This window comes from Trachurus japonicus, chromosome 24, assembly GCF_045865225.1.
Source record: "Trachurus japonicus isolate A0001 chromosome 24, Traja_1.0".
Lineage (NCBI taxonomy): Eukaryota > Metazoa > Chordata > Actinopteri > Carangiformes > Carangidae > Trachurus > Trachurus japonicus.
Window position 1 is genome coordinate 10,166,216 of NC_140930.1, and position 15,767 is coordinate 10,181,982.

At 40.8% G+C, this 15,767-nt stretch overlaps 1 pseudogene across 1 annotated transcript; it reads right to left on the reverse strand.

The window, feature by feature from the left end:
* Positions 1 to 855: 855 nt before the first annotated feature.
* LOC146961364 (vesicular inhibitory amino acid transporter-like) lies at positions 856 to 14,775 on the reverse strand (annotated as a pseudogene). Its single transcript, XR_015035187.1, has 8 exons — positions 14,589 to 14,775; positions 13,364 to 14,015; positions 6,210 to 6,346; positions 5,148 to 5,274; positions 4,523 to 4,725; positions 3,238 to 3,475; positions 2,382 to 2,544; positions 856 to 1,284 (listed from the first exon to the last, which is right to left on the reverse strand). The product of XR_015035187.1 is annotated as a vesicular inhibitory amino acid transporter-like (transcript).
* Positions 14,776 to 15,767: the final 992 nt, after the last annotated feature.

Below are 15,767 nucleotides of genomic sequence, written 5' to 3' on the forward strand. Positions count from 1 at the left end.
TTATTATTAAACTTTCTCACTATATGCAGATACTGTAATATGTAACCTGAGGGCATGTTCATGATATGCCACTTTGCCTCTTTTTCTCTTGGACCAGGTTTCATTTTACTGTTTAAATTGATGTTATAATGATGTAATTTATAATTGGCAGAGTGATGGCAGGATGTTTTCTGTCACAGTCTTTGATATAATCCAGTACTTTTTGAACATACTACAGGTGATACATTTACAAGAAATCACCAATTGTTCCTTGCAATATCAGTCTTATTTACACAAACAGAATTTAAAGGTCCTATATTGTGTGAAGTAAAATTTCCATGTCTCTGTCATTATAAAGCAGCTCTAAGTTCATAAAGAATAATGTGAAAGTATCAAAGCCTTAGTGCACAGAGGAACGCACACAATCTGTGTTCAGAAACTGAGCTTTAAAACGAGCTGTCGGGACTTCTGTAACTTTGTGATGTCACTACTTTATGCCATGCCGCCACCCCCCAACTCCGCCCACCTGGACCCATGATCCACTATTGCAGAATTTATTTTCTCCAAACGTTCTACCTAAAATTTGCTTTATTTTTCACTTACTATCACTTAACAGTCAGCCAATCGGAAGAGAGAGGGTCAGAACTTCCTCGCTCCTCATTGGCTGTTTCAGACCTGTTGCCACCAGAGCTCAAGAGAGTAGCTTAGAGAGGAGGTGAAGTACTACACTAGGGTAGTTTTTGGTACTTAAAACTAAAAAAAGAATGTATCTTCTTATGGAAATAATGAATAAACAAATAGACAAATAAGCAAAACAGTGTAAAATAGGGCCTGTTCTTTTATGCTATTTATCGCTAACTGTCAACAACAAATGTAAATATTCACTGATACATTACTTTTAGTGCAAAAATTCAAACAAAACTAAAGACAATCTGCAGCTGAGTAACTTGACCTATGCACATACTTATCTTTCCATCTTCCCTAACTACAGCCCCTCAATCAGTCTTTTCACTGAACAGATCATACCAGACACACTACAGACGACCCCCAGACTCAATATACCAACATCTATCAGCCGCTCCCTGGCGGTGAGACGCCCCCAGCGTAGCCTGAGGTGAAACAGACAGGGTAGTATGAGCGTCATGGCTGCCCCGGTCACGCTGCCTGTCAAACCCATCAGCAGGGAAAACCTGGGCACCAGCAGCGCCAGCAGGTATGATGTCATCAGCAAGGCGGCGCGGACCAGCAGGGCAGGACGTGACACATCTCGACCTCCATGTTTGGAGCAGAGAGGGACGGCAGAGTCTGGGGACGGAGGGAAGAAGAGAAGTTGTTTATGTGTCGCTCTATTCTGACTTTGTTTTATAAATGAATCTGTGCCAAGATTTCATGAAATTATGTTTTTCCTTAGCATGTTGTCATTTTAATAAGGTAATACCAACATAAACACAATTTACATGAGGAATTGACAACCTGGACTATTATAAATTGACTTTTTTTTTGCATCATCCAGTGAAACTATTCAGGCATTACATCATATGAAGGAAAGGGAAATGTTGTAATCTGATGACTTCATGCGTGTTGACAGTCAATGACCATGAAAAGTTCAATCACGGTGACAAATGTGTTGACTGTCAACAAAGCTGCCCCGATCACTCAGTTCTAAAAATGGAAATAAATGGCATGGCATATTAACCTAGTTATAGGTTGTATTTTTGTGACAATTCAATTTGAATGGTTGATTTTATTTGTTTTACTTTTATTGCTTCATGATTTATGTTTGTCAGTGGAAACCATGCTAACCATTCTCCTTTGTGTCCAGTATATGAATACTTGTGTTCAGACAATTGATGCAACTTAAGTTGAATCTTTTCATCAAAACCATTTAATATCCCCTTTAGGAAACTATAATTTTGTTAGTTATGAAGCTGAAAGGTGGGTGCCAGGATGTAACATGGGTGTTGTTGTTGTGTTAACTAAACAGACTTTTAAAATAAAGCCAACTGGGAACGACTTCTCTTCTCAGTGACACATTTGTCCCTGTCCCCAGTCTAACCACAGGTCACTGCTGTTGGCTGCTGGTGTAAATGTCAGTATCTTGTTCATGGGCAACTCGACAAAACACCAGGGAGCAAAAATGTCACTGATTCACTTTCTGTTTTTTTGGTTTTTTTTCACGAAGCATCCATTCAATTTTGAATGGGCCAACTTGTTTCTTCAGGCAGTTTCTTGGTAGCGACGTGTGATTGAAGGAGAATCAAAAACAGCTTAACCATCAAACCTCAAGAGGGATCGATTTCACCAGTACAAGCTACTGTTAAATTACAGTATTAACCGCACAGCTCATGTTAAGTATGAGGAAGTCTGCGAGACGTTTGAGTGTAACTGAGATGTGTGAGCACCTCTCAGCAGACAGGTGTGCAGGATCTCAGCAGCTGAGTAGAAGGGCAGAGGGTAGGACAGCAGGGCTTTGGCCAACAGACACAGGTTGACTAGGGGTCGAAGGTCAGAGGGCAGGTTGTCTGTAATGACCTCACTGGTCTCTGTCCCCCAGGTCAACACGGCCTAATGGAGGAAAGAAAAACAATCAATACAGTCAATCAATCACTATTTGCCTGTCCCTTTCTTTATAATTAGACCAGACATTTCAGGTGAACAACTTGTTTTGTATCTGTCATGTTTGTGCTTCTACACTGCCCGTCCAAAAAAAAGTCTCACACTCTAATATTTCGTTGTACCCCCTTTAGCTTTTATTACAGCATGCATTCGCTGTGGCATTGTTTCAATAAGCTTCTGCAACGTCACAACATTTATTTCCATCGAGAGTTGCATTTTAATTCTTCAAATATTCACAATGGGGTTCAGGTCTGGACTCTGTGGTCACATTGGACCACGTTTCTTCATTGAAGATGATGGTTCTCCATTATCCTTCCAGTTTTTAATAATGCTTTGGACAGTTGTTAATCCAATTTTAGTGTCTCAGCAATCTCCCTAGATGTTTTATTTGCTTGATGCCAATAATTTGACCCTTCTGAAACAAATTAACATCCTCTCCACGACCACAGGATGTGTTTTCCACATGGTTGTTTAAGAAATGAGACTGCAGTTAGGGTTAAAATAAGTTGTTGCCAGCTGAACCATAATCATCCATACAGTAATTATCCAATGAGAGTTTTAAATCCAAGTGGTGACTTTTTTTTTGGCCGGGCAGTGTAGCACATCAGCTGCACCTATATGATAAATATGAAACCAACTAACCAGTAAAGAAAACATAGTTTTCATGATGCAGGCGGCACCATGAGTCCAACCCAGCATTGCATTGAACTGCCCCCTGTCCTCCATGCTGCCCTCTAGAGGAGGCAGGAAGATCTGTGAGGTGTAGGAGAAGATGATGACGCCCACAGAGACGAGGAAGTCCTCCGGGTCCACGGACAGAGACAGGGAGGACCAGGCCCAGCTGCTGGCTCGACTCAGACAGTAGAGCATCACCAACAAGCTGAAAGACCAAAGAGGAGAGAAATTAGAAAAGATGATGCTCTAATTGTGGAATAATGGAGAAAACAACTCACTTATTAATGATTAATTCTAATCCGACATAAAGATGTACTAGGAAAATGGCACAAGAAATAAACCAACTGTAGAAGATAACAAACAATAAAGCAAGCAATTAAAAAAACATAACACTTTCTGATAAAGTGAAGGATTAAATATTTGTGTATGGTTTAGAAATAATTCAACCATTTAAATGCCATCTCAGTTTGCGACTGTGTCAAAGCTGATGCGGCTCATACAGGGTTAACCTCATGGAGCTTCATGTTTTTTCAACGAGAGGGATGTTAGGTTTTTTTTTCTGAATAAAATGGGAAACATAATCCTTAATCTGTAATTGCTGGACTGGAAGCATTTACTTCATGTTTTGTTGTTTTTTATGTGGAAATGATCCACAAGCCAAATCTTAAATGTTGCCACAAATTCAAAATTTGAGGTTTTAAATTTGAAAAGGAAATACATAACAGTAATAAGTGATGTCCTATTGCGTGTTTTGATCATTTTTTCCCCCTCAAAACTAGTTAAATGTTGTGTTTACCATTTACCACGCCACATCCATTATATGTGCATGCATGCAACACTATTTTGGAGAGTGGGATTTATTTTCTTCCAAAAATAAATGAAAGCAGCAGAGCGAAAATGTCCAGAATAAATATTTTTCTCTCTGCTTCAGTCTGGTATTATCAGAGAAGTTAATGTGTATGTGCACAGGACCAAGGAGATCAAAGGAGCTCCAGAGGCCAGTTCCATTTCCCTTGTCTCGTGAAGGCACCTGGCATTAGAAATAAATCAATCACGCAGCAGCGGCGACAGCGTGAAGCAGGTGGGAGCAGACGACTCCACCGGCAGCTGCTGCATAATGATCACGGGAGTGTGAGAATGAGCAGAGATTATAAAGACCGCCATGCTGTCTTTGATTTGACATGATAGGTGTGTGTGTGTGTGTCAGCTGGTGCCGATCAGCTGACGAGCGCCGGGTTTATTATCCAATCACCTGATCAGTATGTGAGCCAGGGAGCAGAGCAGGCTGAGGGTGGAGACTGGTCTGAGATCAGTCAGCAGCAGGCAGGGCAGCAGGAACACCAGTGAGAAGAGAGAGCACACTGATCTGGGAGCAGCCAATCCTGACAGACTGTCAGACAACAGGCTGGTGGAGACGACCAGATACAGAGTGCAGGTCATCATCAGTTCAATAACCTGGGAAAACAGAGAGAGAGAGAGGCGTTCACTGACTGTACACTTGTGGGAAAGAAGAGATATTTCCTTTTACCTCTTCTCATCTATAATATAAATCTTCAATCGGAAAAATGCTGTTGGAGGATCCAGACAAGTTAAAATGCCTTCATGGGATTAAATCCCAAAATCATAGTTTTTCAATGCAGCGATCTGAAAAAGAATGATGAAATTCCACAGGTTTCAGTGCAATGCGATGAATGAAGGGTCTCTCCGAGTCTAAAACAAACACTCTCTGAAGAGACAGAGTGATCCACAACACGTCAACTTACTGTCACTTCAAAATAAAGTCTCAATTCTCACTTTGTAAACATGCGCAGACTGATTTACAGAATATATGATACAGTAGTTGTCTGTTATGTGTGTGTGTGTGTGTGTGTGTTAACCTGAGCCACATTAACCATCCACCCTCCCAGTCCAGGCCAGTTGGGCCACAGTCCTTTGCAGCAGGCCTCCACCACGTCCTGGTAGCTGTGTCGCACTCTGACCTTTGACACCGAGCCAGACCCCCCGCTGAAATACACAAACAACGACAAAACATACAGATTTTTTCCAGTGCTCTCCAGGGATTTATTTGAAGTCAAACTCTGATTCATTGAACTAATCTGACACAGACTGTGATTTTTCTTCACTGTCAAGGTAATTTCTTTTCAAGCATAGTGACTTCAACTGAACATACATCTACATGAGAAGACAGATATGCACACAGTCATATGATATCATTTCTTTTTTCTTGAATATAAGTATAAAAAGACACAAACAAAACATAGCATTTGGAAAAATAAGCCAAGACTAAACAAACCAGTACCACACTGGATGGGTTTGGATCCACCTGTCCTGTCAAGCTTGTCTAGAATTGTATTTGTCAGTGTATTTGTGAGTGCACTCAGTCATAACTTGATATTAAATCCTCTTTTTTTTCCCAGTGCGTAAGAAGCAATTTCTTTGCAACAATGAGTTTGTAAGACAGAAAACAGTGTTGCATTGTTTTGTTTTTTAGGTCATCAGTTATACCTTGAATGATTGGATTTTGGTTCCAATCATATTTGAAGTATTTGGGATGTGAAACTGAAGATAGCGAGTGTCTCCTAACATAATTCAACTGAAAACCTTTGAGGCAAGAGTAAACATAAACCACAAAGTGCTGCACAACATAACATTGTCACTTTTTTTTTTTTTTTTTGGATGACTCCAAAAAACTCTCCATTCTGTGCACATGTTGAGCTTAAATTCCCCTGAAGTGTCTGCAGGAACTAGATAAGTGTGAGAATGGCTCTGCTGTCAGGAGTAATGGTCACCATCGTGCTCTTTGGAGAGCGCAGAGCAAAAGTGTCACAACGACAGAGACGGAGTTCAGACATTTTTCTTTGAGCATCTCTGCTCTCTGTACTTTTATGTAATAAATCGGCAGCCTGATGATGAGGTAATACTGTAATAGGGAACTCCACCTTTGATGCTCTTCATACAGACAGGCCACCAGGATCCTCCCGGTGTGGTTACAGACCCAGGCTGACAGGACCAACAGAACCAGACCCACATAACCAGACTGGACCAGAGCGAAGGGCAAACCCAGAACAAAGATGCCCTGAGAGAAGAGGAAGAGGAAACAGAGCGAACATGAGGGGAGCATCATGTGACCATCATTATGGGAGCTTCACTCGCTGCAGAACTGGACTGGTTTCCTCATTTCTTGTGTTTGCAACTCCAATCAGGAGTTAACTAATAGGTTGAACAGAGCTTGACAGTTTTATTGTGAACGGAAGGAACAGGCTTTGGTGCTTAGACCCTGGCAGGAAGTCGGTGACCATGGGGAACGGTCTATAGGAGTGAGGCGCTTCCTATAAGAGGAAACCTCCCGTTCCTGGAGCCAATACAGTGATGAGGAATGAAGCTGCATGGGCACGTGTCCACGAGAGACTAAACTTCTCATGGGATGGTTTGATTGGAGATGGTGAGTCAGTCAGTCATGGTGGAGGTGTGAGTGAGGTTTGACAGCTCACGAGTGATTGGCTACAGGCCACTGTGCCAGGTTGTGATTGGATGAGGACCAGAATGAGCAGGTTGAGCTTAGCGATGTTGGCAAATGTGGTTGTGACTTTGCAGCAATGTAGCCAAGTCCAAACAACACAACAGAAGAGCTCCAGGCCTCTAGGGGGAGCTCTACGTGGAACACCCATAGACTGCATATGAGCATGCTAATGCTTGCTATAAGAAAAAAAGAAAAAAAGAACTAAATTCACCAAACTGTTCTTTCTTCCTTTGGTCCAAGGTCAAAGATCAATGGTCAAGCTATAGGTCTAGCTTCTCCCAAGGGCGTAGATCGGACTGGCCTGGAGAACTTTTCTTTTGTTGTTGCATAATTTCTCTATTTTTGCAGGGTGTTTGCTGTTAATGTGTTTGTTTTGGCTTCCTGCAGCATATAATTTTTCATTTCCAGCACAATTCTGTTGGTGATTTGTTTTGTATTTTCACATGTATTATCGAATCCCACTTTGGAGCTCGCTTCGGCTAATGAAAGCATTTTGGACCATTTCTGTCAGCCATTATCAGCCACCCTAAAAAAGGCATATGTGAGGACACAGTATCCCTGATTGAACTTTCCTATCTGTACAAAAAAAAAAGAGAAAAAGGTTGAGGGAAAAATATAAGAATCAGAAAAAGTATAATGGATAAAAAAAAAGTTGAAAATGATGTGCAGTATATTAAATGTCAAAGCGTATAATTGCTTGGCATGTACCGTAGAGAAGGTGCACTCATCAAGGAACCGATAACTTCCCTATATAGCAACGAGCTCAGACTAAAAATCTTCTGTAAAGGTCAAAGTCCAGTGTGTCCTGACCTAACACAGTGGTGAAAAACTGCTGAGCCAGCAAAACTCTTGGGCTGTGCCATTTTTGAGTATGTACTGTATATATATGTATATATATTTAATTTTTTTATTTTTTTTTATTTTTTTCTTAAGTCAAATGTAAAGTATAGGCTGCAAAGAAGTCTTCTTCATCTCTTACAATGGGGACAATGAGTTGTTTTTACACAGTTATCATTTGTTTCTGTAAGATTTATGTCAAAATTCAGAAACGTCGAAATGTGGAAAAGAAAGAATAAGGACGACAGCTGAAGAGGGGAGGGAGAGAAAAGAGAAGAAAGGCCCCGTTCATGGTTGGATGATGAGGAGGCGAGGAGGAGAGCGCTGGCACGACGCCTGGAGAGTTCGAGGATGCAGGAGACCAGCAGGAGCAGAAGGAGGAGAGGAGTCGGGCTTTGGCCCGTCACCAAGGGAAAACGTCGGCGACTGCCAGGGAGAGAGGCGAGAAGGAGGAGAGGAGGGGATGGAGATAAAAGAGGGAGGCGAGAAGAGAAGAGCACAGAGGAGGAGAGGTAAACAGAGAGAGGAGACGGAGGATGGAGAGGTGCGACCTCACGGTTAGAGAGCAGGAGGTGGAAGGAGGAAGAGGAGGAGGAGGAGGAGAGAGGAGGAGATCACAGGAGACAGCAAGCTCCTTTGATGGAGCTGCTGTGTTTTGAATGTTGGAACATGGAGATACAGAGGCTCAGTGAGAGAGATGTGGAAGCACATCATAGACGGCAGACACAAACACACACTGTGGATGCATAAACAGACAAGCACACATTCTCTCTCTTTCAAGTTACTATTTTGTAACTGGTGTCTGTTAGGCATATGCTGATGGAGCTTTGATGTTCAAATGGAGCTGCTGGGGATGAAAGCATTTTGAGAGAAATCTGACGCTCAAGTATCGGATTTCATCTCCCCTCTCCCTCTCTCTCCCTCTCTCTCTGCACTTCTCTTTTTCTCTGTGGTTTTGCCAGCTAATTCCTCATTGGTTACTCCGAGCACAACCTGAACCAGCTCCCAATCACAAAGGGGGTACAATCAGGGAGGAAAGAAATTCCTGATTGGCTTTGAAGAAGAAGACGGAAAAAAAGGATGATTCTTTCGCAGCTCCATCTGTCACAGCCCGACCCCCAAAGACACCTTTAAATTCTGCTTACTATGCCATGTTGACCGAGCACACACATGCACTTTTATTTCTTACATACTTTAATATCGGCCACTGAGCTGGAAAAAAAAAAGAAAAAAGATATTTACATATTCACTTCTCCTGTCTGGACTTCCTTCCCAGGTGGAAGAATTCAACTACTGCCCTCCAGGTCATGCACAATATTTTATGCAAGCACATGCCCCGTGCACAAAGAGTGATAGAGAAATGTCTCTCTCCACCATGAGGGGATTAGAGGGGGAGCGGACCCGAGCAGAAACAGGCAGGTTTGACATTTAAATAACCTGAGGAGACTTCTTTTTTGTTTCAGCTGTAACAAATGCTGAACTGCTGAGATGAACTGAAGTTGGTTTATGAAATCATCATATTAATAAAAATGGAGATGTCGGTGTCTGACGTTGATCATGATCATTAAAGAAAGATTCATTGTGAGGTTTATGATGATGTCAAAGCTGTATTCTTTTACTTTGCTGGTCGAGATGACATCAGTACGGTGGCCATGAGGGCTCAACATATGCATATGGATGAAACAGGAGAAGACGCAGAGAACGTCTTTATCAACTTGACAACACATGCACTTGAAATGAATCAATATCCCTGATAGTAACGTGTTTCCAGGGGACACAAATAAGTGTTGCACAATCATTGTTCAATGGTTTTAACTTCAGAAATCAGTTCACTTACTCATAAATCAAACTCAAAACTCTTCACTTTTCTCCACACTGTTACCGGCCGTAACTGTTAAGTGTTTTTCACATAATTGTTGACCGTACAGGGAGTAAGGAGTGATTTTAGTGTGTAGTTTTTGTGCATCTGCAACACACAAGTTGACAAAGAAATGATTTGTTGATTCACCAAGAGAAAATCAACCTTCAGCTTTTCTGACGCTTGATTAAAATGCCAAACATTTAATATTAGTGTTACATTAATATGAGAATTTGACACTTTACTTTTCATCGTATGAGAATAAGTTGAATATTCGGTGTTCGATCTGTTGGTTGGACAAAAGTCATAATCAAAACACTTGGTTATTTATTTATTTATTTATTTATTTATTTATTTATTTATTTATTTATTCACTGTGTTGTTTCTGTTTTCTAACATTTGAGAGACTGAATTATTATTTGGATCAATATGAAAAACATGCAGCTTATTCAAATGAATTCAGCCAGAAACTAGGTTTTATGTAGATTTTTAATGGGAGCTGCAAACTGAATATTTATAGATCAAAACAATGATCAATTACACGACAACACAATTGGCTCTGGATGACATTCTACTAATATTTCTATTGAGGATAAGAGTGGTGATGTTGAATTTGAAGAAGTGTAGCCTACTTTTTTATGTTTATTTTTTTAAACACATAAACCTGCAGCTTTTACTCACTCAAACATTTTCTTATGTGAGTCTTGGGAGGAATTTGGCAGCGTGATGAACCAAATAACTTCTGACAGCAATCTCTCCAAAACAAATTGGGGACATTCTTTATTTCCCTACGGCTTGAGTTGGGATTTTAAAAAAAAATCACATTTCACAACTTTCGACGCAGTTCAAGGTAAAAATGAAGCTCACAAACAGACGGCGCCACAGTCGTAGGCAGTTAATTTAATATCGGTCTCTTTTTTTCACTATCAAAGACAAAAGGTCGACGTCTCAAATCTATGACGAGGACAAACACACTGGAGTGGCCTCATTAATAATCAGTTTGGAATTCAAACTGGCTTTCATAATATTCCCAAATCAGGAGCCTCAAGAGTGAGAGATGTTTTCTTTTTTTTGCGCATTTTTGGCAGCAAATTTGCTTTCCAATAAAAACTTTATTAAGCTGGCAGACAGTCAGTTATATTGGCATCAATAAACCACAATCGGAAAATACATATTTTCTTGTTAGCCTTGATAGGAGATAGCACTGCTGATCTTTTTTTTTGTTTTTTTCCATTATTAATACATCAGTTAGCCCCTTTAACGAATAGATCTGCCATTATGACACTGATAGGTGTTTATACCTGGACACATTCTGCATCTTTTATCCTTCCCTTATGGTCATCCATCATTGTCTGAGGTTATGAACACTTCGAGCATGTACTGTTTCATCACCTCTAATGAGAAGACTTCCTTATTTTTTGCTCTGTTAGTCATGCAGGTGTCACTTTAACCTCAACCAAAGGGATTAGTGAGTGTGGTTAACAGTGCGCTGCAGGTAATGAATAACCTATAAAACATTAACCAACCCAATAGTCTCGGAAAGGAGGTGATACGTGCTGTAGGAAAATACAGGAGCTATTCAAATCGAATATAAATCGACAATTTAAACCTGTAATATGCAAAATATCACCGTCTCATTTTTCATTACAGACCAACCCTCCTGGCACAGAAACTTGGTCTCTATTGAAAACTGATAGAAAAAAATCTTGGCACTCAGATTGAGAGACTAGCATCAATAAACTGAGCACAAATGCTGGTTTATCTACTAAATATCATGTGTCTACTGTATGTGTATGTGTGTGTGTGTGTGTTTATGCTCTGACAACAGTGTCAGTGTTTACAACAATGTGACGCAAAAAAGCATTTGATGTAAATTCACCTCATTTCCTGGAGGAATATGTTTGCTTGCACGTGTCTTCATTTGTCAGCATCTCTGTGTGTGTGTACAAGTGTGTGTGTGATTGCATGCACACTGTTTTGATACCCTGATGTCATAATGTATTCTCTATGGACCCAGTGACGCTGTTAATTACACTACAGTTATTCAGTGAAAGAACACATTAACATGAGTGCGGCGGCTGAATACGGCTCAGCATTTTACAGCATAATAAGCTATTAGCATTACTGCCACGAGGACACACTGTGACCGGGAGCTTTTCTTTTGTTAAAACGATTTGATTCACACACTTCATTTGATTATGAAGACCGGGGAGTGCCTGACAAACAGCCTGCAAGACCACAAAGCATTGTTTGGTAATATTAAAACACAATGGGAAGCGGATTAAATGGTCTGCAAGCTTAATGCTTTTTGACTGTAGTGTGCAGCCTGGCACCTAAACAGCTGTCAATTTTATTTAGCATTTGTCTCCAGTCTACAGGGGCAGATTTAGAAGGAAAAAATGAAGACATGACCAAAAAATAAAGTAACTTATTACTTTTATCTCTTGTGTCTAAGAAAGAAAACAGAAGTTCAACAGATGATTCAATATCTGAAACAAGGAACATCTGCACCTCACAGCTGGAGCCAATCATAGAGGTGACTCAGTTCACTGTCATGGTTTAGGTATGCTGAGTAGGTTTCAAATCCGTGCAAGAACATTCCTCCTACTGGATACATTACATTCATTTGGTTTGTACGGAAGCCCTAAGCTGCCATATATTACATTACATTTTATTTCCAAGATAAACAGGATCTTTTTTTTTTGAGATCTTGAGAAAATGAAGCTTTGTTGTCCTCAGATAATGATATGATTGACTGGAGATGACAGAGTAACAAAAGGAAACAGGCTTTTCATTAAAGGTAACATCATTCAGTGCATCAAGTATCTATTCAATCAAGGCCTGACAAGCTAACACAGCTTTATACCTTACTATAGGCAGTATATGACACATTGGTATGCATCATCTAAGAAGTTAGGGAGGCTTCGGCTTTATTGGTGGTGCAATCATATGCTGCTTTTCCACTAGCACGGCACAGCACGGCATGGCTCTACTTGTTTTTTTTGCTTTTCCACTAGTACCTGGTACCTGGTACCTGGTAGGCTACTTTTTGGTAATGCCTCAGCCGTGGTTCCAAACGAGCCGAAGTGATACTAAACGTGACATCAGCCGACTGCCTTCCACTGATTGGCCAGAGCGTCGCGTCGCCACTGTTGGAAGAGTCTCAAGCGTGACTTCCGACACAAGAATCAAACCCGCTAAATTTAAAAACACACCAACAACAGCGCCCACTGATCTGTGCTGAGACTGTTGTTCTTCTTTCATGTGAGTTAAACGATGCTGTGTGGAAAACCACACTGTGGTCCGTAATCGAGGTGTAGACGAGTGAGTTTGGAGTTGACGAGAGGATCGAAAAAAGAGAGAAAGACGACGCGGTGGAGGAACTATAAGAACTCAGCTGTGATGGAAAAGCATCTAACCCGAGCCATGCCGAGCCGTACCGTGACTGTGTAGTGGAAAAGTGCCATTAGTGAGCCTGATCAGGTCCTGTCAACTATATAGCTGACCAGCTTCAAAACACTTGTCATCTCCAAGGATACGGGATGATGATGGAAATTTGTTTGCCGCTTGGCTTCTGTAGGACATTAGGGCTTATGTCCAACATAATGTGCAGGCTATGCATGTTTGTCAAACCTTAACGCCCTAACACTCTCCCCAAACCCTAACCAGGTCACATGTGTTGAACATGTTTGCCCTAATGTTAACATATCAGGGGCAATTTGAGGCCTTGCCAAATGAAACAGATGAAAAACGCTTAGTGACATCACATGAAGAGTATGGACATGTATTCAAAACCTTTGTAATGGTCCTTTAGATTAAAAAATATGAATGTTACTATATTTGTTATTCCTACATGCACATATTCTGTGTGGATGTACCTGTATAGCGTTTGTTACGTTCCAGCCGGCCTCCCAGGCTGTGATGGTGGGAGATGGATTCAAACCAGCGGTGCCAGCAGCACTGTGGCTCTGACATGGATCAGCCAAACTCATCCTTGTTCTCTCTTCTTCAAGGTGGGCACCGAGTTGGTGAATCCCCTCCGCCGTTTCCCTTTCTTCCCCTGTCTCCTCTCCATCCTCACACAGTCTCTGCTTTTGTGTAATCCCTTTATATTTCCCAGCCAGCCTGTGGGATCTGCTCTGGTTACCCACCGTCTCGTCAGCCGGCACCTCAGAGGATCTTTTCCCTTTGCCATGATGAGCACTTGTGGTATTTTTGAACCAGGGCGAGTCTGAGGAAGGGGAGACAGCTGATGTAACGGTGACGGTCCTGGGTCCAGTGGAGATCACAGTAGCTCTGGTCTCTTTGAAAGCTGGACTACCATGGCTGCTGGATGCTGACAGGTCAGCAGCTGCTCCGGTGTCTTGCTCGGTCAGAGACGAGCCGCTCTGTCTACATGAGGTGTTGTTTGTTCTGGTGTTGTAAGTGCCTGTGATGTGGTCAAACGGTAATCTATTGTCCTCAGCGTGGCTTCTGCTTAGTTCATCGCTGTGGGTCAGAACCAGCATCTCTTCTTCCTCCTGAAAGAACCTGCTGATCAAAACCGCTGTGTTACACTCTGAGATAATAACGTCTGAGCCCTCAACACTGTCTTTTCCTCCAGATGTGAAAATGTGAACTTCTCAGTGATTTCTTCTGATGTGAATTAAGAACTAAATGCTCTACTGTGTTGTTGGAGTTGAAAAATGGTATTCAACTTTATCAGAAGTAAGTTATAAATTATTATGAGATTATTATGAAAATGTTAAACTTGCAAATACTGTAGCTTGTAATGTACCTTTTTTTTTTTTAAACCACACTCTTAAAAAAGGTATGATATAAATACTTTTTTCATTAAAAATGCATGAAATATTTTATATTAAAATATCACATAAATTTTGTCTTCTATGTTTGTATAACTATGTATATAATTATCTTTATTATCATTATTTATTTATTTTTAAATCTTACCCTGTACTTATTCTCTATTTTTTGAGCAACTGTAACTGTGATCCCCATGGAGATCATTAAAGTTTTCTGATTTTTTTTTTTTACATTAATAAATAGCCTAAATCAATATTATGGTAAATCTAGAAAATGAACAATTCTGGAGATGTGACTCACCTTGACGTCCAGTCCAGGTGTATCCTCGACGCTGCCCAGCCCCACAGAGACCCAGCAGCCCGGCCAGGCTGCCCCAAGCTCTGAGCCCAGTGAGGAGAGCCCATCTTCAGCCCGACTGTCTCCAGAGTCAGCCTCTGCCCTCTGGAGGTCTCAGACTTAGGAGGAACTGCACTGAGACTGGACCCATAAACACAAAAATGTCGTAAGCCCACCTGTATAACTTCACACTCGCACAAGTGTGTGAAGTGATTGACAAGCTGATGAGCTGTAACATTATAATATGGCAGTGTTTTCAACAGTGGAGTAGTAAACAGCTCTAATGACCTGCATGGCAGATAAACATACTCAGGGAAGTAATGGAGGGCAAAGCACTCACTTTGACAGGCTTATAAAACAAACTTACATTACATAGCAACAATGCTATAGGCCTAGTTATTAAAATTTAACTTTTATCACTGGTTGCTCTCAGAGAAATTAGTGTAACTTTGAATCTCTTCATTAGCCTATATGACTGACCACATCAAGTTTTGCCCCAGACTGTGGTGAGTTGTACAGAGCAGCAGGAGGAGCCATAGAACAGAGGAGCATGAAACAGGGTGGACTCAACTTGGACCAAAAAACTTCTGTCCTTCCCCTCCCCTCCCCTCCCCTGCCCTCCTCTCCTCACTTCTCATTTATGCCTGTTGGATCCACATCTGTGCACTCTCATTGGTTTCACTGATTCACTCCATGTTTTCATCTATTCTATGAACGCAGACGACACTTTTTCTTACTACCCTGGTGAAAAATTAATGTACTAAGTGTACTAAAATTTAGCATACTTTTGTGTACTTCAAGCCGCACTAATCATCATTATATTTCAAGTGTGTTTAAGATTAGTTAACTTGAAGAGTGCTAAATTGGGAACAACATCATTTTGTGGTTAAGTATATTGTAAATTGAAATTAAGTTGTGAGAAAAGCTCAACTTAAAGTGTAATTTATGTACTTTTGTGTACTAAGTGGAACAACTTAAAAGTATATTTGAGTGCACTTTAAGTACCATTGAATGGCATTTCACCTTGTACATAATAACAAGCCTAATTAAGTAGGTAACTTAAAGTGTACTTAGTTTGTATTATTAAGTACATTAAATATCTAGATGTTAGTGTCACTTTAAAATATATACTTAATTAGATAC